Source organism: Clarias gariepinus, chromosome 1 (assembly GCF_024256425.1).
Source record: "Clarias gariepinus isolate MV-2021 ecotype Netherlands chromosome 1, CGAR_prim_01v2, whole genome shotgun sequence".
Classification (NCBI taxonomy): domain Eukaryota; kingdom Metazoa; phylum Chordata; class Actinopteri; order Siluriformes; family Clariidae; genus Clarias; species Clarias gariepinus.
This window is the reverse complement of record NC_071100.1, coordinates 7,088,153-7,116,095: the sequence shown is the minus strand read 5'-3', so window position 1 is coordinate 7,116,095 and position 27,943 is coordinate 7,088,153. Positions and strand designations below refer to the sequence as shown.

Genomic DNA, 27,943 nt, shown 5'->3' with positions numbered 1-27,943 from the left:
ATCAATATGATCATGACACATCTCACACAGCTGTTTACTCCCAATTCTATGGGTTCTCTTTACATTCTGTCTGCGGAAATACTCTTACTTTCACTATTAAGCATAATCTTGGGTTTAAACTTTTTATTTCTGTTATCAATTTAATTTCTTAAATGATTTAGTGATCTCTGGTCATGATCATTTTTTATGGCCACATTACATCATCAAAGAACATGTCTTGCATGTGTAGAGTGTAAAAGCTTCTTTAAAAAAAAATCACAGCAAATCACACATGCAACTATTTATACTGTTTAAAAGGCAGTATCTGTGCCAATTAAATACAATATACATATTAAATCAATAATAATAATAATAATAATAATAATAAACAAAGGGTCTAAACAGTGCTATAATAATAAAAAACCAAACATGGCTCTCATAACAAAGAGGGCAATATGACAGTACAAGGTCTCAGAACCAGTGAACACTGCCAGGAAGATGACAAACCAAGAAAACTCAAACCATGGAAATGCAAATCCTGTGCTGTGGCCATCTGTGTCATCGGTGACAGAAACTGTTTTGATGTGTGGAATTAATGATTATATGAAATTTAAGGATTTCCTCTAAGGATGATTTTATATTTTATACCCTATTTTAGATCTGCTAACTAATTGGAAATCTATGAGACTCTGTAAATGCAAGCACTGTAATGTAGCTCTCTGTCTAATCATAAACATTAAATATTCTGAACAGGTGCATGGCTACACAAGAAAATTTGCCAACGGCAATACCTGCTATTTATTTATTTTTTTTTAATACTTGAATATAGAAAGATTTTATTTCAGCTTTACTATGAGGCCGGTAATATTAAATATAACTCTCTGGTTATATTGAAATCTGTTGGTCTCATCAGCACTTCAGGCTACTTTCTCCCAAGTCACTACTGTGCAAGATTTAACATAATCAGTTCATTTGTAACTGTGGTGCAAGCAAAAAAAGTGTACATGTGTAGAAGTGCAGTGTGCAGTGATTTATTTATTTATTTAATCTGAGGGTGTACCTGGTGCCTAATCAACTAATGTAAGAGCAGAAATATTTAGCCATCTGCAAACAATATTTGGAGTGATACTCTGTAGAAGGGGAAAGTTTTTTTTTAAAGAAAATCATTACTGGTCACGAGACATAGATTTATCACTACAAGCCTGAGAGTGAAAGGAAAGATTATAGAAATATAACAGAACAAGCAGAAACATCCTTAATCATCAACCAAGAAAAAGTTAAAAAGGCAACCATCATCTGGAAAACTGAAGCTTACAGTTTTTTGAGACTATTAAGGACAAGTATTGGAACATTATCAGGGAGCAGGTACATCAGGTACACAGAGTGTGTTTTCATATATTTACATTTGCAACCTCTGTCTACATTTTAAACTTTTAAAAAGCTTAAGCTTGAGCATGCTTATATTTTAAAAAGAAAAAAAAGAGGGGGAAAAACATTTTGTGCATTTTTTATGAAATATGCTGAAACACAATGAAAAACAAACAAACTAAAAAAAAAACTTTAGTAGGGACTGCACACAGGATTCAGCTCATGAGGGGATTTAAAAGCTTTTAGGAAAACAACTAGAATGTGCATAAGATCCTGAGCAAATAACAGTACAACATTAAATATCAAATAAGTATTGTTTTTGAAATCCATACAAACTTCTAAGATTTTTCCCCACAGCAAATTAATCTTCTTTTCAGAGATAAACTTTGTTCATTCCTCTATGATGGCATTCTCGATTCTGTCTCCATAAGTGCGAGCTGTTGAAGAAATTACATTCAAAAAGTCATTAGTTTCATTTCATAGGTTATTCTAGGTATTTATGGAAAGTTAACCAAAATTTGGTCTTGTTCATAACAGTTTAAATGGTGTTTGACTTAATCTATGTGAATAATAAGAGAAAGGGCTCCAGGAAAATACTTTTTCAAAAATAAAGATCAATAACAAAATTTAAATCAGAAATTATGTATAGTGGCAAGAAAACGTATGTGATTTGATCTTGTTGTTTTGGGTCATTGTCCTGTTGCATCACCCAACTTCTACAGAGTTTCACCTGACGTACAGACATTCTCACATTTTCCTAGATTTTTTATTTTTTTTTATAAGCTTGGGAATTCATCTTCCCCTCCACAACAAAACTGGCCAGCCCTTGATGCAGCAAAGCATGCCCAAATCAAGATGTTTCCTTTAACCATACTTTATGGTTGGGATGATGTTTTCATGGTGATGTGCAGTTCTCTTCTTATGCAAGATTAAGTTATTTGTGTTCTTTCCAAATAGTTTGATCTCAGTTGGTCAGTGCACAAAACAAATTTCATGTGTGCAGCAATGTTCCTAGCAGTTTCCTTTGTGGTGCCTGCCCTGTACATTGAACATCGTTCAATGTTTTACATACTGTAGAGTCATAAACACAGATGTTAGCTAGTTCCAATGATGACTCAGATCTTTGGCTGTTACTCAGGGTTGTTTCTTTACCGTCATGATGAGTCTTTATTGTGCTCTTTAAGTCATTTTGAAAGGGTGCCACTTTTTGCTGGATTAGCCACAGTCCCAAAGTGTCTCAATTTACCTGACTGTAGACTGGGGTATTTCTAAAGTCATTGAAATCGCTTTGTAAACCTTTTATAGCCTAATGTAAATTGTTCTTGATCATAGATACTCTGAAAGCTTTTTTTTGTGAGGCATGGTTTACATAAGTGCATGGTTTACATAATGTGTTTGAGTAGTTTTTATCAGTCAAAGTAGCTCTAGCCAACATCTCCAAACTCATTTTTTTGGTATGTATGCTAACACCTTTCTCCAATAAGATTTTTTATGTCATTAGCTCAGAGATACTTTCTCTACGTGTACTATGGGGTTTTTATGGTTGTTCTCAATAAAAACCTGAAAGATCATAATTTCTTTTGTGTTATCATTTTAGGCACATAGGTTCACATACTTATAAATAGTGTAGTATATATATATATATATATATATATATATATATATATATATATATATATATATATATATCATAATCATAGCGCCAAAACTCACGCTGAATCACGATGAACCGTACTTACAGCCATCGCTGGAAACCGCGTGGGTGAGATAAGGGTTTTAGTAGTTAACAGATTATGGGCCAAACTTCGCTGAGTGATGATGGTAGAATATTTATAAAGGTGATAACTAAAACAACATGCATGAGGAATCACAAAGGAATTTTTATTTTCTGCAGTGGAAAAATACTCAAACTAGTTACTTTCATCAGAAAGTAACGCTCTAATGTAACTGATTACTTTTTAAAGACAGTAATTTTGTAATGTTATTAGTAACTTTAAAAAGTAGCAACCCCAACACAGTATAATCCTTTTTTTTTTTTTTTTTTTTACAAAATTAAATAAATGATTATATTGTATTGTGGTGAATAGGTCAGTGCATGGGACTATGAAGTACTTTTGTACAAGTTGTTTTTTTAAGCATTTTGATTTTATTTTATTTTAGTATTTAACGTAATACTGTACATCATTGGTAAAGTTAAAGTGACTGATGTCCACTTGAAGTATCTTTAAACAATTTTATTTAATTTAGACACTTAAATACAGATTCTATAGCAGCAATAAATTTACTGTGTTTTATATTGTGGCATGCTTCCATTTAAATCATAGTATAAGTGTTTTTTTTTTTTTTTTTTAGAAATTACCATTTTATAAAGTTACCGCTTACTTTGAGCTCTGTGCCATTTGACCAGCTGAATGATTGTCACCAGCAGATATGGAGAGGCCATCACCACACTACTGATCAGCATGAACACTGAGAATGGAGCTTCTACACCTGATGGATTTGACACAAAATAAAACAATTATACCATATGCATGTTATAGTGTGTTTTAGCTTCATGTCCAATAAAAATTGTGAAATACATGTTCATTTGTGCACACATACAACAGGACATGTACAACTAGCATACTATTCAGAGACATAAACTAATCACTATAAATTTAAAGAGATTAAATAATTTCGCACCTCTGACTGAGACCCAGCTTTTCGGTGACTCTCCTCTCTCTAAATGGTTACAGTGGTAGAAACCTTCATCTGACTTGGAGACAGTTTGGATGATCATCTCTCCTGTAGTCTGTGTCTGGAGAACTGATCCATCTTTATAGAAATTAGCGAGGGGGTTTGAGGGCTTTGTGTTACGATATAAACAGCGTAGAGTCAGAGGATGTCCCTCAGTCACAGGATGGACAGGACTCTCCAGGATCACATCACCATCTAGAACACAGGAAATGAACACGTACAATATAAATGGCATCTCTTATTTATCTGTGTATAAAAAAAAAATACCATAGGTATTGATAGTACTTATAATTGCATTTAGTCTAGGAAAACAATAGCATGCACATACTGTTCTCAGAATTACAGAAATTATATGGATTATACTGACATGCATTAAAAAAGGAAAAAATATTCCACATCAGACACCGAGTTGAAGATTCTGTATATGATATAATAAAATATTTATTTAATTAAATATAACTTTTTCTTTCAACAATAAATTATCTTAACAGACTACATAAAGACTCACCATGCACTGTGATGTTGACAGGATTACTGTTTTTACCAGATTTGGACTCACACCAGTAAACTCCAGTGTAGGATGTGGAGTAGAAGGTGATTTTACATTTAGATTCTGTAACTGATCCTCACCCTAAACAATCTGACACTCTGTCATCATGTGTGTATTGTCTCACTATCCATCCAGTTGAGTTACTCTGGTCCTCACAGTTCAGTAAAAGAGAGTCATAAGTAAAGTGTTGAGTTCTGCTGGGATTCATGATAAGAGAGACTGTAGGGGATTCACCTTAAACACGAAAGAGAGACAAAAAAGTGCAAAAATGCAGTGAGGTTACAATAGCATGTGCGTTATAAAGATTAGACTAATAATCAAAGCCACAGTCCAAAGCATTTCCAACTTGTGATATGATACAGTATATATATATATATATATATATATATATATATATATATATATATATATATATATGCGCACAGGTGCATGAGATCAAGTCATCAAAGCATCACATGACCATCAGAGGTCAACATCATTTTAGTATTACCCTAGCTCTACCACCACTTCCAGGTCATAGCATACATACTTTACACAGTTTAAACTTCAAAGCCATGTTCAGTTTTTCAATTGCCACTGGCCTGTTAAGACATAGTTTATTATTCATTATTTGCTTAATTGATTCATTTATTATTTTTGTTTTACCTGATTAATTTATTAATTAGTTTTGGTTGATTGATTGATTGATTGATTGATTGATTGATTAGGCACAATATTACTAGGCTTGAAAGGGGTACAGTACAAAAAAAAAAAAAATGACAGCCAGGAGAGGTTTGAGGCATCTTTTATGCTGGGAATTTGATTGTGTAGTCAGGTGTGTTAGAACAATTGGCAAGAGCTGATTGGCATGCGTCAAAGTAACATCCACAAGTATGGCAGTACTAAGAAGGTTTCAAAGCAGAACATCGCCCTAATTATCACACTGTAGCATAATGTATCTTGGTGGCATCTCTTCCCCAGTTACAGTAAGTGATGGCCATGCACCCAGCCATCCACATACTGTAAGACATAAGTCTGGGACTGCTCTGTCATTCAGTTCTAATGCTTACATACCCCATTGTAGGTGCTTTTGTTGGCGGACAGCTATGCAGCCCTTCTATTGGATCAGACCAACCATAGCTTCCGAAAAATAAATAAACCTTGTCACCAGTTCAATGGTTTTCTTTCCTTGGACCACTTTTTGTAGTTCCTGACCACTGCAGACTAGGAACATCCTAAAAGAGCTGCATTTTTGGAGTTGCTCTAACCCATTTGGCTTGCTATCACAATTTGTCCCTCAAATCCTTGCAATTTTCCATTTCTTTTTTGCTTTTAACACATGAACTTTAGGAAGAATTATTCACTTGCTACCTAATACTGTATAAACCCCCTCTGCTTTGTCAATTCTTCAAAATATTCTCCATCTTTCCTATGAATAAATAAATAATTAAATAAACATTCCATTAATAGCATTCACACAACTATCTCCTACAGTAACCTAACATATCTTTTTATTTTCCCCTCACCAGTGATCCATAGTGTCTGTAGATTGCTGTACTGTGTGTGTAAGGCTGGTTCTCCTCTCTCTCCTCTACACACATAAACTCCTGTGTGTTTAAGAGCAGCAGGACTGAGAGTGTAGGAGCCTCCAGATCCTCTGCTGCTGTCTGAGAGGAGCTCCACATACATGATATAACCTTGATTATTTTTTATTTGAGTTAATTTGTCTCTGTATGGAACAGCTTTATACCAGCTGAATGTCCAGTCTGTAGAGGAGTCTGTAACCTCACAGTTTAGAGTCACTGAGTCTCCTTCAGTCAGCCAGCTCTGTGGAGATACACTCAGTACTGCCTGTGGTCTTTCTGTAACACAGAAAATACAAAATGATCAATTTATATATACAGTATATAAAGTAATTAACAATTATATCTAAGAATGTCTAACTGCACATTATAAAGTGTCACCAAACATACTCGCACACTCACTCATCGTACATCTGCTCCTGTACAGGTAAAAGCCAGTTCTACTCATGGGACTGTTTGCAGAATCATACCTATAAAAGCTTTAGTGCCAACTAATTTTTTTTTTTTTTTCGTGGACCTGTAAGAAGGTCTTAATCTTCCTGGAGATGGATAAAAGGGCAAGAGACAAAAAATAGGAGACAGATTGTATCTAAGACTTCCATCTCTGCGGATAGAAGGATGTTTCATTTGCACAGATGGCTTCTTTTACCATGTCTTAAACCACCTATTCTCTCTGTCTCAAATTTGTACATTTTTATCTTTAAACATGTTGTCAGGGGAAGCTTAGTGGTTAAGGTGTTGGACCTTAATTTACATTTAGCAGGTGATCCTATCCATAGCGACTTAAAAAGTGCTTAGATATTCTTGTCATTGGATAGATCCTTACACTAGGTTACTAGGTTACTAACTTGTGTTAGATCACAAGCTGTAGACTCAAGAAACAACATATTCTTAGAGTAAAAAACATTTGCATGCCACTCCTGCCTTCAGTGGGAGCATGAATCCCATGGGTGGTACACCCTATAGTATCTCCACCTGTGACACAGGAACCTTATTTGAAGTTTATTCTAGGAGAATATACAACAAGTGTATGTGTCACAACATTACAACTCCTCTAGCTTTTCCATGTTGCATCCCTGGCTTTCCATCCTGCAACCTGCAATGGGCTAGCCTGCAATATTATTAGCCCTGAGTGCTACAACCGGTTAATGAATCCAACAGAGGACTCGAACAAAATTTAACAAGACATTCCTGATCTTTTTCTTCATTCCTGATCAAATTTACATTAGATGACTAAAGATAATTCTTCATGGTTCAGAAACCTGTTAGGTAAACCCGTGGATCCAGGAAATAGCAATTCTGCTGTTGTTTTTCCTACTGGTATACTATTTATGCATGCACAAGCATCAAGTGTTTCAATCAACAAATGAGTTGCGCCCATCACAACAAAATGACAGCTCTAAACAGAACAGACTATTACCTGTAAGAACTCTAGCTGCGTATCTGTGTATATGTTAGCATGCTGTTTATCACTACACACAATCAACAGACAGATCTGTAATGATCTCATTCTAGAAGAATAAACTTCTAAGTGTCTAAATTTGTATTTCGTGAGAGATATAAGAACTCTTAAAGGGGGAACTGTTGGGGCACGAGGGAGGGTGCCAATTTATCGCAGGGCGCGCACACACACATACACATAATCACACTATGGGCAATTTGGGAATGGGAATTTGCATATTTGCAACCTGCATATATTTGGACTGTGGAAGGAAACCGGAGTACCCGGAGGAAACCCACCAAGCACAGGGAGAGACGGGAATCGAGCCTGGCCGGGAATCGAACCCGTACTATGGAGGTGCAAGGCCACAGTGCTAACCACTACAGTAACTACACCACTGATGAGATCAGGGCTGGGAAAATTCCGTTACCAGGCTGATTACTGTACTTTATTTGCATGCCTTGTTTAGATTGTCTCCACCTCTATGTATTGAAAGGTATAAACTCTACAGCGCTGAGCGATAGTCAGATTTGGATAACTTCAGCGATGCACAGTGAGTTCTAAATAAAGAGTTTGAACTTCTGTTTGAAAGATAGCCCAAGTCCTCTGATCTCTGCTTCAGCAGGCATGTAAGTACAATAAGTACATGTCAAACACTGTTGGGAAGAGGGGGGGGGCTTTAGGGGCAGAGGGAACAAGATGTAGTGCGGGTGTGAATACAGCTGACAACTAAGTGGGTGCTGGGCCATTTTTAGCTTTGGCCTTGGAGCAAGGCTTTTGACCTTGGGATAAGGGACACCCTTCAAATACTATGAATTAATGCAACACATGCGCGTTCTTTGTTTTTCAAGTCGCACACTCATGTTTTTCAAGTGGCATACCACTGATTCAGGCCCAGAGGCAGGCTTTTTCTTCATTAATACATTCTCCTATGTAGAGGTTGTCTTGTCCGCCCAGTGTAGAGTTCTGAACACTCTTCACTGTATTGGGCTGCATATATTATATTGCACTTACGCTTTGGTTTTTGGTCTTTGGGGTGGGCGAGTCTTAGTGGTTATGAAGTGAACTTGTACGTGTATGTGATATTATTAACATAAATGACACAAATATTAAGTTCACCAGAGAATATATCCAGATAACCCTTTGATCATCTGAATGACTGAGAAGTATTATTACTGACAAGCAAAAAGGTAGCACTGGAATAAAACGTATTAACCTCTGAGTATCACATACAGAGTTATATGCTCTAATGGGTTCTATACAGTATGGTGTTTGCTAATTAGCATTTAGCATCTGTTAATGAGAGAAAGCAAGATTGCTACAAGGATGCAACAGGTGAAATAAAAAAAGCATAATGCCTAGATTTCAACACAAAAGGGAAAAATCTTTTGATGATATTTATCATAATTTAGGATTCTTACAGTCATACACTGGAGTTACACGGTAGCATGCCACATATGCATAAGGTATACTATTAGATAATATGTTCTCTTTTTTTTACATACAGATTTGAACATCTTTATAAAAGGTTAGCAATTTTGTTGTTACTAGGTGGTTGTTTGGAACTATGCACAACAGTGGCACTGGCCTAAAACTTATCAACCCCTAAGTATCACATGCAGAGTCATATGCTCTATTGGGCTCTATATGTTTCTCTTGCACTGAATGTTATTGGTGTTATAGGATATGCTAATTAGCAGTTAGCTTTTGTTAATGAGAGTAACAACATATGTACATATGTAATTATGTACATGATGCAGTTGATAACTATAAAAATAGAATATAATATGAAGCCCAGGGCCCGTATTCACAAAGCTTCTTAAGCCTAAAAGTTGCTCCTAGTGACGAAATTCTAAGAAAATTCTTAGAATTATGACATTTTCTTAGAATTTTCCCCTTAAATTTAGGATTAAGTCTTAGTTAAGATAAAAATTATTCACGAAACATCTTAGCCCTAAAACACTTCCTAAGGTAAAATTGTTAAGAGTAGAGAGGAGGTCTTTTAAGAGGCTTAAGAGTTTCTATAGCAGAGGACAAAATTGTGGAAAGAAGAAATATCCAAATCTCCAAACACTGAACATAAAGATAAAACAAAACACTGCTTTTCTGTCCAGTTTGGTTTTCTTGTTGTTTTACTTCCTTACATCTCTCTTGAATTGTTCACTACACAATCTCCAAAAGTGCAACTTAAAACATGCAATCATTTAATTTGGTAAAAGGTCAGCCATTTTGCTCCCATCAATCTGAAATGGTATAATTAAAGTAATAATAAAATCAGTATGGAAGAACTTCAAAATAGTAACTACTGTGTGGAAATTGGTTGCTTCTAAAGTAGACATATTTTCAACATTTGGCTGTTTTAATTAACTTTAATATATTAAGTCTATACAAACATTATGATATCATGTATTCTATTTTCACAAGAGTGTATTTCAAGACCTTGAGGTCAGAGGTTATTTTTTATCAACCAATCACAGTCCTTGAATTGCTGCATCATCCCTAGCAATGGGGTCAACCACACCCCCTCACTAAGATAAAGGTTTCTGTACTTTCCTTACTCAAAGTTGCTCTAAGAAATTTTCAAAATTACTTTTAGTCTAAGACTCCCAGCTAGGACATTTTAGGCTAAGATAGGAGCTCTCTGAAAGAATTCTAAGAAGCTTTGTGAATACGACCCCAGGTGTAATACAATTTGTAAGTGTTATTTCAAGTTATGCTTATTCTGTTGAAATAAATAAGCACATTACATAAAGAAGTAGAAATTAACACTGATCAAACCTTAGATATTGACAACTCAAAATTCAAAAAATAACATCAAAACATAACATCAAATAATAATAAGGTTTTACAAACAAAAACAATCCCACAGACTCACCTGATACTATCAGTGTAACAGCATCACTGATGTTTGAATATTCTCCTCTGCAGGTGTAGTCTCCACTGTCAAAATTTGTAACAAGCCAGATAGTAAATGATTTTCCATGGTGATGGAGTCTATTGTTATTCTTATACCAGCTGTATGTCAACTGAGTGCCTCCTCCCCCCTGTATGTCACATCTGAGAATAACGCGTTCTCCAATGAACACATGTGTAGCAGGCTCCATGGCCACCACAGCTTTATGACTGCCTATAGGACGATTAAAAAAAAAAAAAAAAAAAAAACATTTACGTGAATAAGATTCTAATATACACATTGTTGGACAGAGACAAACAACAAATAGACGGCAATTGCATTTTTTACAGGGACAAAGTTTTGGTACATTTTGTACCAAATCTGGATGCCTTGTCCACCCTACTTTGTGTGTTACATACGTAACATTAATTCATTTACACATTAAGATAAGATAAATTAAATCTTTATCAGTGGTACAGTGACCTATTGGTTAGCACTGTTGCCTTGAATCTTCAAGTCCTGGGTTCCATTCTCATGTCAGTCTGTGTGCATAGAGTTTGTATGTTTTCTCCATGCTTGCTAGGTTTCCTTTGGGTTCTCTGGCTTTCTACCAAGGTCCAAAGACAAAGAGATTAGGCTAATTGGAATTGCCTGTAGTGTGTGAATGTTGACTGAAAATCCTACCAAAGTTGTATAAAATATGAATAAATATTTGGTCCCGGGTTGGACTATATAGGTTTCTGGATAGAGTGATGGATGGAAATCTTTAATAATCCTAGGGAATATTTCAATTCTGCAGCAGCTCAGACAAAAGTGCAGAGTAAAACATACACAGGTACTTAGCAGAAGGAGCTAAAAATAAAAAGTACATTAAGGTAAAATGGACCAAGCACACAAAAGTACTGTTTATTATTATATATACATTTACATTTACATTTAGGCATTTGGCAGACGCTCTTATCCAGAGCGACTTACAAAAAGTGCTTTAATGTTTACATAATTGGATACATAATATACACTTGTACAGTGGGATAGTATGTCTAAAAAATACATTTGTGCAAATATTGCACATATTATGTGTAAGATTGCCCAGCAGTTGTGGACATAAACATATATACAGTGGCAATTAACTACTCATCACCATCAAGGAGGTCAACAGTAGCCCGGCCCTGCAGAGACTCATTGAAGAGCCTCATGGCTGTAGGTATAAATGACCTTCCATACCACTCCTTAGTGCAGCAAACGTGTCTCAGTCAGTTACTGAATGTGCTGAATATTTCAATATGTTTCGATTAACAGACACTCTTATTCAGAATGCACAAGTCCAGAGTGCCCAAATACCTAATTAACAGATAGGTTTTTTAGTCATTCCACCACCTAGGAGCTAGGACAGAAAACAATCTAGTTGCCTGTCTGCTTTATTCATTGAAAGAATGTAGGACCAGTCACACAGTCCTTCAGGCTCTCAGGAAACGTGGTGCTGTGCAGGGTGTGATTAAAACTTTGAGGTAAGTGGGGAAACGAGCTGACATCAGGAATAGGCTGAGAGCTTGTGCACACCGCACACCTCTGCCTTGCATCTTGATCACATGACCTCAACAAGCTTGATGACCTCAGGGCAAGGTAAAGTTCCAGAGAGACATTCAGGACTGGAATCCAGCTGGATGTTCAGTTCACTGCGTAGACAGAACACTGGAATCGGAGAAGTCTGAGAAAGGTGGTGTGTTTAATGGTGAACAATAGCTGGTGCAGCAGTGTGAGCATTGTCCCTCTCATGCACTTCTGCACACCCAGCCTGAAACTATGGACCATCAAATTTTGTTCCCTTTTACCTTCCTTGGGAGTTTACTTTTACATAATCAGCACCCTTTACATTCCACCTCAAGCGGACACCGACACTGCCTTATGTGAGTTGCAGAAAGCATTAACACAGCCAATCTTAAATGCACCACCAAACGTTTAACATCACATCACCTGCCCCATCAGGGGTGAAAGGACACTGGACCATTGCTACACAACACTGAAAGATGGCCTCAAGTTACAATATTGACCTCGTTTGAAAATTCCAACCATGCTGCCATGTTTCTCATGCCAAAATATAAACAAATGCTCTAACAGGAAACTCCGGCTTAGATGATGCAGACTGGGACATGGTCTGACACAGCTCTGATGACATCAACGTGTTTACGGAAGTGGTAGTGAAATTCATCGGGAAACTAGCAAGATGATACAATGCTTAAATGACCACCAGATCATTTCCCAGTGAGAAGTCATGGGTGGATAAAACCATCTGCGACTCTCTGAGTTCTTGTACTGTCACCTATATGTATAATGCAGGACTTGCGCCAGGTGATATTAACTCATACCATATCAAGGCCATGTCATATACAATTCGGAAAGTGGTGAAGGAGACAAAGCAATGTAATAAGTGGAAACTAGAGTCACAGCCACAGCAGAGGGATTCTAGGAGCTTGTGGCAGGGATTAAGGACAATAACTGACTTTAAAGCACAAACATCTGGTATGACAAACACAGATGTGTCTCTGGCAGATGAGCTGAAATTTTTACGCTCGCTTCAAGGATGCAGCTAAATTCAATTTAAGTTTCAAATTAAATTCAAATTCTAACGTTGCTAATAGCAATCCTAATGCTAAATATAAGCAAAATATTTCCCTGTCCCAAAGAAACCCTGCTTTCTGAGCGGCTGGTCAGAGACTTCATCATCTCTTCACTACCTGACACACTTGATCCACTACAGTTTGCTTACCATCCAAACTGTTCAACAGATGATGCCATTTTACACTTACCAACTCCAAAACCATCATCAAGTTTGGGTGGGCCTGATCTGTGACAACAATGAGACAGCCTACCTTATCATGACTAAAAAGATTAGAAATCCAGAGAACTGGTGCTACAGGAACACTCTCCTCCTTAACATCAGCAAGACAAAGGAGCTGATAGTGGACTTCCATACAAAGCAGAAGAGAAACTACCAAACTCCCATGATCAACGGATGCCCAGTGGAAAGAGTGAACATTTTCAGATACCTCTGTGTTTACATCACGCAGGATCTGTCATGGTCCTGTCATGTCCCACCCAAAGTGCTTAGAAACTTCTACTCCTGCAACATAGAGAGCATCACGACAGGAAACATTGCAACCTGGTTCAGGAACAACACCATGCAGGACAGATGAGCTCTTCAGAGTGTGATGCAATAAGCTAAGGACATCATCTGCACCAAGCACCCTGACTTGCATTAAATTTATCCCAAGCGGTGCTGGACCAGGAAAATCATGAAGGACCTCACCCACTCTAACAATAAACTGTTCTCTCTGTTGCGTTCAGGAAAGCACTTCCGCTTCCTGAAGGCCAACACAAAAAGACTGAGGAAACTCTCAACACTTCACAGGACTTATCACTCCGACCTGCTTTCTTAATTCTCTAAAGAATAGCACAATAACACTATTAACCAAACTGAACTCAACTCAACTTTATTTGTATAGCACTTTAACAACAAGAATGCTCCAAAATGCTTCACATAAATAATAAAATAATATAAAATACAAATAATAAAATAATATAAAAAGACATAATTAAAATAACATCACACACATATCAAATCAACCAGAATAACCAAAAATCAACATCTCATGTTGGTTTAAATCCCAGGGAAAACATGTGAGTTTTTAGATGGGACTTAAACCCCCTTAGTAATGTGGCCTCACGAATAGTCAAGGGTACGTCATTCCACTATTTGGGTGACGCTACAGAAAATGCCTGATCACCCCTAAGCTTGCATTTGGTTTTAGGAACAGCCAGCAAAAGGTGATCTGAGAGACCGGGGTGGGGCATAGGGCTGAACAGATCTGAGAGGTAGGTCGGCGCAAGGCCATGTAAAAATGTAAACGTTACCAAAAGAATTTTAAAAGTTATTCGGTACTGTACCAGAAGCCAAGGAAGGGAAGCCAGAACTGGAGAGATATGTTCTCTTTTACAGGTAGACGTTAAGAGTCGAGCAGCAGAATTTTGGATCAGCTGTAATGTAATGCTGCCTGGGAAACCCCGAAATACAGAGCATTACAGTAATCGGTGCAAATGGTAATAAAGCGAGAATTGACATTTCATTAACATCTGACTCCAGTTAGCATTTTTCAAGTCCCTAAATCAAAGATTCACATACTTTTTCTACTAGCACTATGAGTTTTTTTATAGTTGTTCTCAATAAAGACATGAATTTCTTTTTTTTGTGTGTGTTATGATTTTAGGCACATTATTATTATTATTATTATTATGAGTAGTAGTAGTAGTAGTAGTAGTAGTAGTACATTTTATGAAAAATTAATGCAGAAAACAATGAAATTCCAAAAGACTTCCATACTTTTTTATTCAGAGTCAATTTATAATAGTTTATAAGCTAAAGCTTATGTAGCATATAAGGTCAAAATACTGTTACCTCCCTGCAATGCCCACAGAAACCAACCATCCAACAAGCCAAAAATGTTATGAATCAATATGGAGTAAATGCAAGTACAGCTTTTATTAATTATAAATTCTCTACTTTATTGTTTACTTTTGGTTTAGTTGACATCACAAAAATAGAAAGAACAGGAAAGAGAAAAAGTAGCAGGATGAATCATAAATCACCTTGAGCATGGGCCACTGGTATAAGTGAAATTAGCACTAAAGAGGGGAAGAAAAACAGGAAAGATTAGTAATATAATCAAAATGATTATATTTATAAATGCAAACAAAGACATTCAAACACAAGGTTTATTTTATTTTTATTATTATTTTTATTTAGGTAATCTAATCTGCATCCTTTAAGGAATGTGTGTGTATATATACATATATATGTAATTTCCGTATTTTTCTTTTAAGATTCTGTCTTCCACAGTGGAAATGCACCTATGCTGAAAATTGTAGACCCCTCCATGATTTCTAAGTAAGAGAACTTTTTTGTACAGAATTGCCAAATACAGTGGAACTTCAGATTTCGAGTAACCTTGTTTGCGAGTGTTTCTCAGGACAAGCAAATAAATTTTAATACATTTTGTCAGACGCCTCCTCATCTTTCCCCTCTCCTCTCAACGGTCTCAATCAGTGCAGCTAGGATTCTTTTTGTAGTAAAGTGGGGTTTATGGTTCACCTATCCACTAGATGGAAGTAATAAGTAATGGTAGGGATTTGCATATTCAAAAAGAGGAGAACAAGCAGCTGAATACGGGAAGCAGAGAGCATGCGTGTCATTAATGTTTGTTATAACTATTTCATTCCCTACTGTTGTTGTCAAGGATAGCATAAGTTACAGACCTGTTGGCTCTGTCTTACTACATTTTTTAAAGGTAAAGTGCAGGTTATTTCTTTTTATTTTTACTTTATATTTTTTCTAATTCATAGTCTTTCACAATATGGGTCCTGGAATATGGCCATGCCATTAGGGAAAGAAAAAAAAAAAAACACTGTAGATGGCTATTTAGTACATTCAGGTAGTCAGCTGACTTCATTTTATTGCCACATAACATTGCTGATCTGACCAACTGTACAATGATGTAGCCCTAAATTATATCAAAAGGATGAATCAGTGTGAATAGTTCAGTCTGCATATAGTGGTCTAGCCTTGTTTTTTGTAGACACATAAAACATTAAAGACAAACATTTGATCCCTCCATTTAAGGCACACCTCCATGTTTCCATCAGGTCGCTAATCTTTTTGAGCATGCCCCCTAAGTTCTTTCGTTGATGCATTTAGGGTTTTTTTTCCATCACCTGCATGCGCAAGCAGTGTAGTGTCGCCCCTCTTTTCTGTTAGTCAAGAGGGGCGATCGGTAGCTGACTACACAGTTGAGTTTTACACCTGGACCTTCTGTTCAGGGTGGAATGATGCAGCCCTTATGGCTCCGTACAAACAAGGGCTCTTCGAGCTGAAGAATGAGCTAGTCATACATGATCCTCCACAGGATCTGGAAGAGTTTTATAGGCTAGCCATCCGGGTTGGATGGCTACCTTCGTGAGTGTCAGGCCAGATGTTCCAGCAGCTCCAGAAGGGAAACATCTCCTCCACCCTACAAGAGCCGCTCCTTTTGCCTAGCTGGTCACTTCAAGTCTCACCTCTGCCCATGGAGACAGAGCCTGGGGCTTCATATCCGGTCCCTGATTTAGAGCCTGAAGATCTTGAGCTGGAAGACATGGGAGAGTCCATGTAAATAGGCTTGGCTTGGCTAGGCTTGTCCTTTAGCATAACAGACAACAGGGCTCCCAGAGGACAAGCGACGTCATTGCAGGGGAAATGACCCAAGCACACTCAACTGCATCCCAACCCGGAACTGCATCCCACCATGTTTGCTGCTAGGCTCATCATGACTCTCTGGACAGGCCCGTTCTAGAAAACCTGGTTTACCACATTTAAACATTTTTCATATAAGCATCAGAGAACACAAAGATGCTGTAGTAAAATCCTTCAATCTTAAACTTAAAAACTACATTCAGATCCTCTAAACCATCTTTAAGAATCATGACTCTCCTAAAAGACACCAGGGGCCTCATGTATCAACGCTGCGTACGCACAAAAACTTTGCTTACGCCAGTTTTTACGCTCAGGGTCGGATTTACTAACAGTGAAATTAACGTGAGAATGTGCTTTCTTCCATGCCAACTTCATGTCTGGCGTACGTGTATTTCTTATGTGTGTTTATTTTATTTCCGTTGGCGACTCCTAGAGGCAATTATGTTAAATTGCACACTACAAAGTATCGCACCAACACATGTGAAAAACATTGCTTTTAATTTATAACTGATAAAATGGGTTAATTGACTCAATATTTTTTTATTTGATTTAGAACATATAAAAGCATTTGCAAATGTATAGAACCCTTAGTCTATGGCAATGGCAGTGTTGGCCTTATTAGAGGACATTGTTAATGGCCGAATCCGAAGGGACGCGTTTTTAGGGATCACAGTGATTTTCTGGCCCACGATGATAACTGGCTTATTAGCCGTTTCAGATTTCCAAGAGCTATCCTCTTGGAGCTCTGTGATGAGTTGGGTCCAAATTTGGTAAGAGAGACAGCAAGGAGCCACGCATTGCCCGCTCCCTTACAGGTGCTGAGAACGCTTGGTTTCCTGGCAACTGGTTCTTTCCAAAGGGAGCTGGCAGACCGCTCGGGGTTAAGCCAGTCGTCTTTGAGCCGTGCAATGCCAGCTGTATGGAACGGGATCATCCGCATGTCTAGCAGGTAGCCTATACAGTACAAGGTTTCCATACCATGCAGTTGACCAGCCAAACATTAAAGCGCAATTTGCAGCGATCGCCAATTTTCCTATTGTAATCGGAGCGATCGACTGCACGCACACTGCTGTAAAGGCGCCATCTAAAGACGAATTTGCATACGTGAATCGGGAACATTTCCATTCAATAAGTGTGCAGATAAAATGTGATCCTCAAATGCGCCTAACAAATATTGTGGCAAGGTGGCCTGGGTCAACCCATGATTCATTCATCCTCACAAACAGCATGGTTGGGTATGTACATGATTTTTTTACTGCGAATGCACATTTACAGCTTTGTCCGTACGCAAGGTTTAGTATGAATTCAATGCAAGTCTTTGGACATGAGGCCCCAGGTGTTTCATTAGTGTAGAGTTACAGCCTATATGGATTTGTATTTTTTTTTTATGGGGAGACCAGTTCTCCATATCTAGATAACCCTTTTATAATCACTTCATTAGAAATTAATGGAGAGTTGTTAGACACATATTAGAGTTCTGACATTCTTAACATTGGTAAAAAAAAAATTACAATAGCACTGTTCATGTGGGAGGCAGCGACAATATTCTTGTGCCCTACCACCTCTCACTAACTAAACAACATTCTTCCACACTCGCTGTGCACACCACTTTCACACTGCTGGTTTGCTTGGAGCCACCATGCTCCCGCAGCATGTTGCGCACACACACACACACACACACACACACACACACTCACACAAAGTTGCTTCACTTACACACTCACTCACTAGCACCAGACGGTAGGTTAATCTAAGATGTTTTTTTTGTTTTTTAAAGATGTGCTTTCAGCTTGCCCATTGTTTCTTTTTCTGTTTGTTTTTGTAAAAAAAAAAAAAAAAAAATGATTTAACAGGCTATTTTGTGCGGTATTACAATAATACTATAATGTACCCAGGAACACCAATAGTATAGTGTCCAGAAATGTATTGAATGTGTTTTAACTTGTTTCAACTGAAGTTAAGTTTGCCCCTTTGTATCAACAGTTAAAAAGTGAAGTGTGAATAATGTTTTCACACATCCACTTTCACAGCCCATCTTCACAGCTATTTGTAGCACTTCATTTAAAAACAAAAAGAAAACCACATTGTTGACGAACAACAATTTTAGTCCAATGACCGTCCATGTCAGTTCCTTTAAAAAAATAAATCGGGAAGAGCTTTATTGCCAAATTATGTTTGCATACATTGAATCGGTTTGAGTGACAAAAGCGTTCAGAGACAACACCACCACCCGCAAAAAAATAATAAAAATAAATACAATAAATAAAAAAGTTTATAAGATGTGGGTACAGCAAATGTTTAAGCAGAAGATGGCTTGGATGTGACGGTCCAAAGTAATTTTCTGAGCCCTTTCCCATACTCCAGATATAAACAGCTTTTAAAGGATGGGTAAGGGAACACTGATAATCCTTTCAGCAATCTGAATTATCCTTTGTTGTCTTTTGATGTCTTATTTTGTATCTGATTTAAAACAAGCAAGTTATTGATGTGTGTAGCATGCATGCCTTTAAACCATTATTTTGTGATTCCACTTGCCACGACCATTTCCTGCATCCTCATGTTGTTTTGGGGAGTGCTGACCTTTAGATTCTTTCCTGCTTGCATGTAATTTCACAGCGGTAGCTCATGAAAGTTGAGCAGTGATTCAATTAGATATTTATTTTAAATAACATTAACATAACAGAAGAATTCACACTACATACTGGTATAATCAGGGCTTGATTTAAGGGGGGATGCCATGTCCCTTGTAAAAAAAAAAATGACAAAAACCTACCCAATTGAAAAAAAATATTTAAATTATCTACATATGGTGATATATGAACTAATAACGCTGATTAGCCAATCAAAATTCAATTGTAACGCATTGCTCATAAGCTCAAGCAAGTTTGCATCATTTTCATATTTTTGCAATGTCATTGCATATTTTGCAAGCTTTTGAGATACAGCTTTTTGAGAAGAAAAAGCCTGAATTTATAATATATGCACAGGCCCTCTCAGTGGAGACACAATGAAAACAAAGGGTACAGTTTAACACTGGAGGTTTTAAAATGACAGCTTTAATGATTATAAAAGTCACATTCTTTCACCCAATTTGTTTAATTTCATTGTCAATTTAAAAAAGAGTTTTTTTTATTATTTTTATTAGAGTTTGTGACTTCACCTACATGCTTGGGTGCAAAAGGGTCAAAAATAGATTGTGTGCAGATGATTTGTGTGCATGTGTGTATTTGAGAGAGAGACTGGTTTGCAGTCATAAAAAACTACAATACTAGATTTTTATTCTATTCTTATAATCCTCCCCAGATGAACACCATGAAAAAAAAGATTATAGCACTGTCGCCTTACTGTACAGCTCCAGGTCCTGGATTTGATTCCCGCTTCGGGGTCTGTGTGCATAGAGTTTGTTCTCCCTTTGCTTGGTGGGTTTTCCCAAGGTGCACCGGTTTTCTCTAACAGGCCAATGACATACAGGTTAAGCTAATTGCCATTCACAAATTGCCTATAGTGTGTAAATGAGTGTGTGTTTGCCCTGCGATTGATTGGCGGCCCCATCTCATACCCTAGGTATCCTGGTATAGGCTCTAGGCTCATATTTATTTCCTATTTCTTATTCCTATTCTTTTATTTTTTGGGTCACAAGCAGTTGTCTAAGCATTCCAGTGCATATCGTACTGTGTATGACTGTTTATGTGATAAATAAAATTTGAATTTAAATTTGAATTTGAACAATACTATGTTTGTTTTTACATGCCTAGAGCCTGGAGGTGAATGTATGAAGAGAGTATCTCCTGAAATGTCTTATGGTGTATTTAGTGGAAGATGTGGACCAACTGATTAAGCACTGGTAAACATTTGTTCATGAAGCATTTCAACCTTAGGACTGAAAAATGTTACTGAATTGATAAATTAGCCTTGCTCTAAGGTCCAGGTGGCAGCTTGGTGGTGCTGGGGTTTGAACCTGTGAGCTTCGAATCAGTATACCAACATCCAAAAAAGACACAACTACCTCTGCCCCTTCATATTTACAAATATGGTCAGTGGCATTATCAGCTGCAGCACAACCTTTACACAGGGCCATATATATATTTTTTTTTAATTCATAGTATGTATTAACATTAGGTACATACATGCGACTAAACCTTGTGGAAAGACTTTACAGAAGAGCTGAAGCTGTTATAGCTCCAAAAGGCCAACATCATATTAAACCCTATGGATTAAGAAGTGGATGTTACTCAAGTTCATATGCATGTGAAGGCAGGCGAGCCAATACTTTTGGCAATATAATGTAATATATATATATATATATATATATATATATATATATATATATATATATATATATATGTGTGTGTGTGTGTGTGTGTGTGTGTATGCCAGTTGTTTTGGCCTATTCATTGACATAATTACATTTAACCTGATGCACCATAATCCTAGGTGTTTTTTTGTTGTTGTTTTTTTTTTTTTTGCACTCATAGGAAGCATTTATTTATTTTTTACATGCATACATTAGACACTGTTTTGCCAAGTAGAGCAACTTGTTTAACAAATATCCTTTCTTTTATCAGGTCTGACGCTCAGGCAGAAATAACCCTGTTTGTCCTCAGGAAGGAAGAGGTCTGTCTTCAGCCACCACATGAAATCGGGATTGTGACTTATTGAGTATTCATCAGTCGCACATGAATGTTCCATGTTGTTTGGTCTCATCTATGCGCTAAACTTGAGCTATCTTGGTGAGCTCAAACACACTTTTGTAGCCCTGTAGAAAATATTTATGAAACGTATAGCTTATTGACAGTAAAATATAAAATTTTGGTCACTTTATTTGTCAAACAATTGTCAGATTTTTACATGTTTTTTTACAAGGTTTATACAGTTCTTAAGCTTAAGTTATTAAAAATGCATTGTTTCATATATTTTATTTTTGTTTTGTGTCTTTTAATTGGAGAAATAATAGTACAACAAAAAGTAAAGGTAATGTATCATTTCAAGGATGGTAATAAATTATTTTATTTTTAAACGTAATATATATATATATTTTAAAGGTTGCTTACTTCAATCATAAATGTAACTTCTCTACATAAAGGAACTTTTTGGTTTAAAGATAATTAAAAAAATTATTTCAGAAAAAGACTATATATTGATTTTTATGTATAATTCATAAAATTAAGTTTGTACGTAATCATACTTTTAACTTGAGAATAATGAAAAAGATAACTACTATATTTTACCATTACTTTATACTACATGAATGTAAGTTGTTTTTTTAAGGTAAACACTAAACTTAACTATAATGTTAAATTTTAGGTTTTTCTAAAGTGATATAATTAAGTTGTTAGAAAGTAGAAAAATAAGTTTTACTGGCCTAAGGCATTGTAATAACTTTTGTTTCTGATTTGGATGGATGAATTTCTTTTTCTTTGGGAAAACTTAAAAATATATTTATATTTAATCAAAATTAAACCTTAAATAATATTCTACCATTTGATTTGAGAGAAAGAAAAAATTGCTTGTAACAACTTGAAATTTTTTTTTTAAGTTAATCCAAAGTATCATTTTTTTCAGTGTACTTTACTTTACTGAATTGCGCTCGCTCAGCAGGGGAAATGTCTTTAAGGTAAGAGCAGAGGTGAAGAGACTGATGGGAGATGGCATAATGGATTTTCTTGAGTTTGATGATCCCAAATGGGTCATGGACCTTGCATTCCTAGTGGACATAACACAGAGTTGAAAATCCTTAACCTAAAGCTCCAGGGCCCTGTTCAGCTCATAACAGCAGCAAAGGAAAGTGTGAAAGCCTTCTACACAAAACTAAGATTGTGAAAAACTCAGCTTTCTGCAAAAAAAAACTCAGTCATTTCACAACATGCAGATCTCTTGTGGAGGATGGCGCAGCATTGAGTGGTGATGAATATGCCTCTGTTATTGGAAACCTACTGCAGGAATTTGATCAGTTTTGCTGACCATAAAGCATAATGTGACATTTTCCATCTGATTGCAGACCCCTTCTCAGCTGATGGAGTGGAAAGTGTCTCAAGTGTTTCTGAGAGAATTACCTCCATGCTTCCCAGAGCTGTCCAAACTGTTTAGTCGGGTAATGTGCCTTTTTAGAAGCATGTATCTGTGTGAGAAACTTTTCTCAACTATGGACTTTAATAAATGCAAGTACTGGTACAGGCTTAGTGATGCCCATCTTCAAGTTATACTCAGGGTTTCAACTGTGACCTCCATTAGGGCAAATGTGGCTCAGTTGTGTGAGCAGAACCACTGCCAGGTGTCTGGCAAGAAATAGAATAATGTGCAAATGTATTCATTGCATTTTAAATTGCATGCATTTAGGATTGCATTTGTTCAGTGCAAGATTGTTAGTTCAGCAAGGTTTTTATAAGTTATTGAAATTAAAATAAAATAAGGAAAAGGATTTGCAAGCTGAAATATTGTGCTTTCTTGTTGTGCTTGAATGTTAAAATGACCCTCCTGTGTGATGTCAATCACAGCAGTGGCCTCCAACCAATTTGAGTTTGAGACCCATTCATTAATGAATGTAATTTTATGTCATTTTACAGCACCTGCATGCATATTGCGAATTGCTGCCATGCGCTTTTTAAATTGCTGCATAAGTCCTCAGGTTGCCTGTTTGTGTTGTACAGATGCAATAAATGGGGACTTGATGGCAAAAGTTTTGGTGTATGGAGTTCGGCAGTTCGGTATTGAGGTGTCAGTTTATCACATGACACAGCTCAGAAAACATACTGCTACTGTACATGTGCACAGGACAAGTAGAACTGAGTAGAACAGAATAGAAGCTCCTGTGGCAGGTTGAAGTTACTGGAAAGAAAAATCAACCTCTTTTGGGCTTTTTTAACAGAAGAGTAGATTCAATGTAATAGTTCCACTTCTGGTCCTGAAAGATGGTGGTGCACCCAAGTGACTCCACCGCTGCCACCGTGCTGTTCACAATGGTAAGTGGGGAACGTGTAGGAGGGTTTCTTCTACTTCTAAGTCTACAGTGATCTCTGCTGTTCTGAGTGTGTTCAGCTCCAAGTTGTTGTGACTGTACCAGACAGTCAGCCGCTCAACCTTGCTTCTATATGCCAACTTGTCACCATCCTGGATGAGGCTGATGACTATAATATTGACTACAAATTTTAGGAGCTTGACAGGGGGTCTGTAGAGATGCAGTCACTGGGTTACAAGGTCACAAAGTAAGTATCATCACTCATCTAAGTGTTTTTTTTTTTTTATGAGTTACCCCAAATATTGAAGAAACAGTTTTTAGTCATCATTAAACAGTTAGGTCCCGAGGCCCAAAATATTTTAGGGAAATAAGTTGAGACATAGGGCTAGAAAAAAGAGGAATTTAATCCAGACAACATGTAACCTCGATGTATAAAATTTACAAAATAAGTTAAAATTATCTGCTCAGAATTATCCAGCACAAAGCAGGAAAAGCCCCAGAGATGGGCTGACTTCCGCTTTTTAGAAAGAAGACACAGTGTTGTAATTACGGCAAATAAATGAGTAATAAATCACTCATCAGAATTGTGGACATAATCACAGGTGAGGAAGGATTAAGACTTCTAGGGCTATTAAGATTAGAGTGGGAATAAGTTGAATATGCAATATACTATGCACATAACATTTTAGAATCAGAATGAGTGATCACAATTAAATGTGATATTCATGGTGATTAATAGACTTAGTTAGACTTGGTTATACTCCAAAATTCATAAGGCATTAAACACACACCGCAGGCCAATAAGAATAAAATCAGACACCTGAAGTACTCTCCATACTCCATGCCAAAAACAAAAAAAAAGGATCTGATAAAATATCACAGAGAATCTGGTCAAAAAAAGGAATGTACCAAATTACTAATTAAAACCAAATAATCCAACCCACACATAGAAACATGAACAGATAGAAACATACATTTTTCAAAAGATGAGATATTAAGGAAAAATATAATGAGGAAATCGGGAGTTGTCACCCAACCAAGCCGAACAAATCATAATAAGTCTAATAATTAATTAATGATTATTAATAGAAAAATTTGATCAGGTGAGGTAAGAGAATTAAAAAAAATACTTACTAGCAATACTAATATTTGTGTTGATTAAAATATATTTTAAATATATTAAAATAATAAAATATATTAATGATAAAATATGGATTACTATTAATAGCAATGCATTAAAAGCAAGAAGATATGCATGTTACATTCTCATCCCTCTTAAGGTCTGATTCTAGAGTTGCCACTGCATTCCCCAAATCTAAATGTAAATAATAGTAACAAAAATGGAACTGTAAGTCTATATTTAAGTATGTCGAGTAAATGCGAACATGGTTTTAAAATGTATCTGTTCACAGGAAACACCACCAAAGGCGACTTCATAGCAGCTAAAGAAATTTCAGTCACAACCACTACTTTCATTTGTTCAAGTAAAACCACCATCCAGTCCAAACAGACTTATTAAAACTCATTCAATTATTTAAAACCTTAAAAACATGTACTCTTATCTGTTGAATCATAGTTACTGAGAGCAGTTACACATCAAACTAAACTCTTTTCATAACAGATATGGATCCACTGATCCACCTGAGCAGTCAAGTACACAAAAGATCTTAATCACACAAGTCAGACTACATATGAACAACTTTATACCCCCCACCCACTCCAATGAAGACAAAAGAGAACATTTACTCACAGAGAATCACAGGGAGAGAACTGAACTCCATCCTGTCTCTAGAATGACTAAATGACTGAGCAGTGGTCTGTGTAAGCCTTACTACTTCCTGTTTTCTTATAGAAAAAGAGAGAGCAAGAGACATGTTTATCATGTTTGGCATTTCTATATTTAATATTTATATTTAATATGTATTTTATGCATTTTTTTTTTATTAAGACAATGTTTTAATAAAGAACAGGAGCCCCCACCTAGCGCCAGAGAGAGCTGGGTTGTGACATCAGCGAGGGTTTGATGCTGAGCAGCTTCTGCTGGAGAGTGGAAAACTTCAGGAATCAGTCAGCGTAGCTTCTGAGCCAAATCGCAAAACAAGAGGCGTAGTCAGAAGAGGAAGCGTTAGATCGGTGACCAGGAAATCAAACAGTGAAGTGAGAAGCTGAATTGAGAGGCGGGAGATGGACATGGGAAAGAAAAAGTGACAGTGTGGGAAAAAACAGACACACAGAGCGTGAATCATGAAACATTGTATTGGTTTTTAATCACACAAATTATTTCCTTTGGTAATTTTTATAGAACATTAAAATTGTAAATTTTACAAAAATGGACCAAAGACAGATTGCCCCAACTTTGATTCAGTAGATAATGGCAAGGTTAATAATTCAATTATATTGCTTTTGCTTTGTGCAGCAGGCTATCTCAATGAAGCCATGACATCAGGAACATTATTATGGAACTGTGCAAAGGTTTGGGCACTCTAAGAGTTTGAGAGTTTTAGATTCTTTTTATAAGGTTTCAGACCTTAATCAGCTCATTAGATCTGATGCATTGGGACAGCTGTAATTAATAAATGCCAATTTCAAAGCTTTACAACTACTTTGACTCTTCAATCCTTGTGCATACACTTGTAGACATTCAACAACCATGGGTTCCTCTAAGAAGCTGTGTAAGACTTTGAACATGAAAGTTATTCATACCAACAATGCATGAGAAGGCTAGAAGAAGATAGCAAAGTGTTGTCAGCTTGCAGTTTCCACAGTGAAAAATGTAATTAAGAGATGGCAGTTAAGCTCTCTTAGAGAGAACTGCTTGTATACTGGTCAGAAAGACAAATTAAAACCTCATTTGACTGCCAAAAAAACTGCAGGAAAATTTAGCAGATTCAGGGGTGGTGGTGCACCGTTCCACTGTGCAGTGAATTCAAATTCAAATTCAAATTTTATTTGTCACATACACAGTCATACACAGTACGAAATGTAGTGAAATGCTTATACGACTGCCAGTGACCCTTAATGTTTACAATAAGAAATAAATATGAATAAAAGAAATACGATAGAAAAATTAAATAGAAAAATTAAATTAAACTAGGAAAAATAGAACTAAAAATAAAAATAGAAATATGATGTACATAAAAATAGAAATATACTGTACAAATTGAAATATACTGTACTGGGTGTGCAAATATGCATAGAACAAAGTTTCTTTGTGCAAAGGTTATTAAAGTGCCTTTGTGCACTGGTCCAGGATGTAAACGTAAACATGTAGTGTAGTTGTGAAGGTAGGTGTGCAAAGTTATTAAAGTGTCTTTGTGCAATGGTCCAGGATGTAAACCTTATCGCCTGCGGGAAGAAGCTCCTCCTCAGTCTCTCTGTGTTGGCCTTCAGGAAACGGAATCGCTTCCCAGACCGCAACAGAGTAAACAGTCCGTTGTTGGGGTGGCTGAGGTCCTTCACGATCTTCCTGGCCTTTGTCAAGCACCGCTTGCTGTAGATCGAGTGCAGGTCAGGGAGCTCGATGCAGATGATGCGCTCAGCTGATCGCACCACCCTCTGTAGAGCTCGTCTGTCCTGCATGGTGCTGTTCCTGAACCAGGTCGTGATATTTCCCGTCAGGATGCTCTCTATGGTGCAGGAGTAGAAATTCCTGAGCACCTCGGAGGGCAGTCTAAAGTCTCTCAAGCGTCTGAGGTGGTAGAGACGCTGCCGGGCCTTTTTTACCATGGTGTTGATGTGACAGGACCATGCCAGGTCCTGCGTGATGTGAACACCGAGGTATCTGAAGCTGTCCACTCTCTCCACTGGGCTCCTGTTGATGACGGGGGTCTGGTAGTTCCTCACCTGTTTTGTACTGAAGTCCACTATCAGCTCCTTTGTCTTACTGACGTTCAGGAGGAGATTGTTCCTCTGGCACCAGTTCTCCAGATTTCCAACCTCCTCCAGGTAGGCCGTCTTATCGTTGTTTGTGATCAGGCCCACCACGACAGTGTCGTCAGCAAACTTGATGATGGTGGTGGAGTTGGTAGTGGTCACGCAGTAGTGGGGGTACAGAGAGTACACCAGGGGGCTCAGAACACAACCCTGGGGGGCTCCAGTGCTGAGAGTGAGGGAGGCTGAGACATGTCCGCCCATCCTTACTGCCTGTGTTCTGCCAGTCAGAAAATTGGAGATCCA

At 37.1% G+C, this 27,943-nt stretch overlaps 1 pseudogene; it reads right to left on the bottom strand.

The window, feature by feature from the left end:
* Nucleotides 1–904: 904 nt before the first annotated feature.
* LOC128510804 (uncharacterized) lies at nucleotides 905–16,767 on the bottom strand (annotated as a pseudogene).
* Between the last annotated feature and the right edge of the window lie 11,176 nt (nucleotides 16,768–27,943).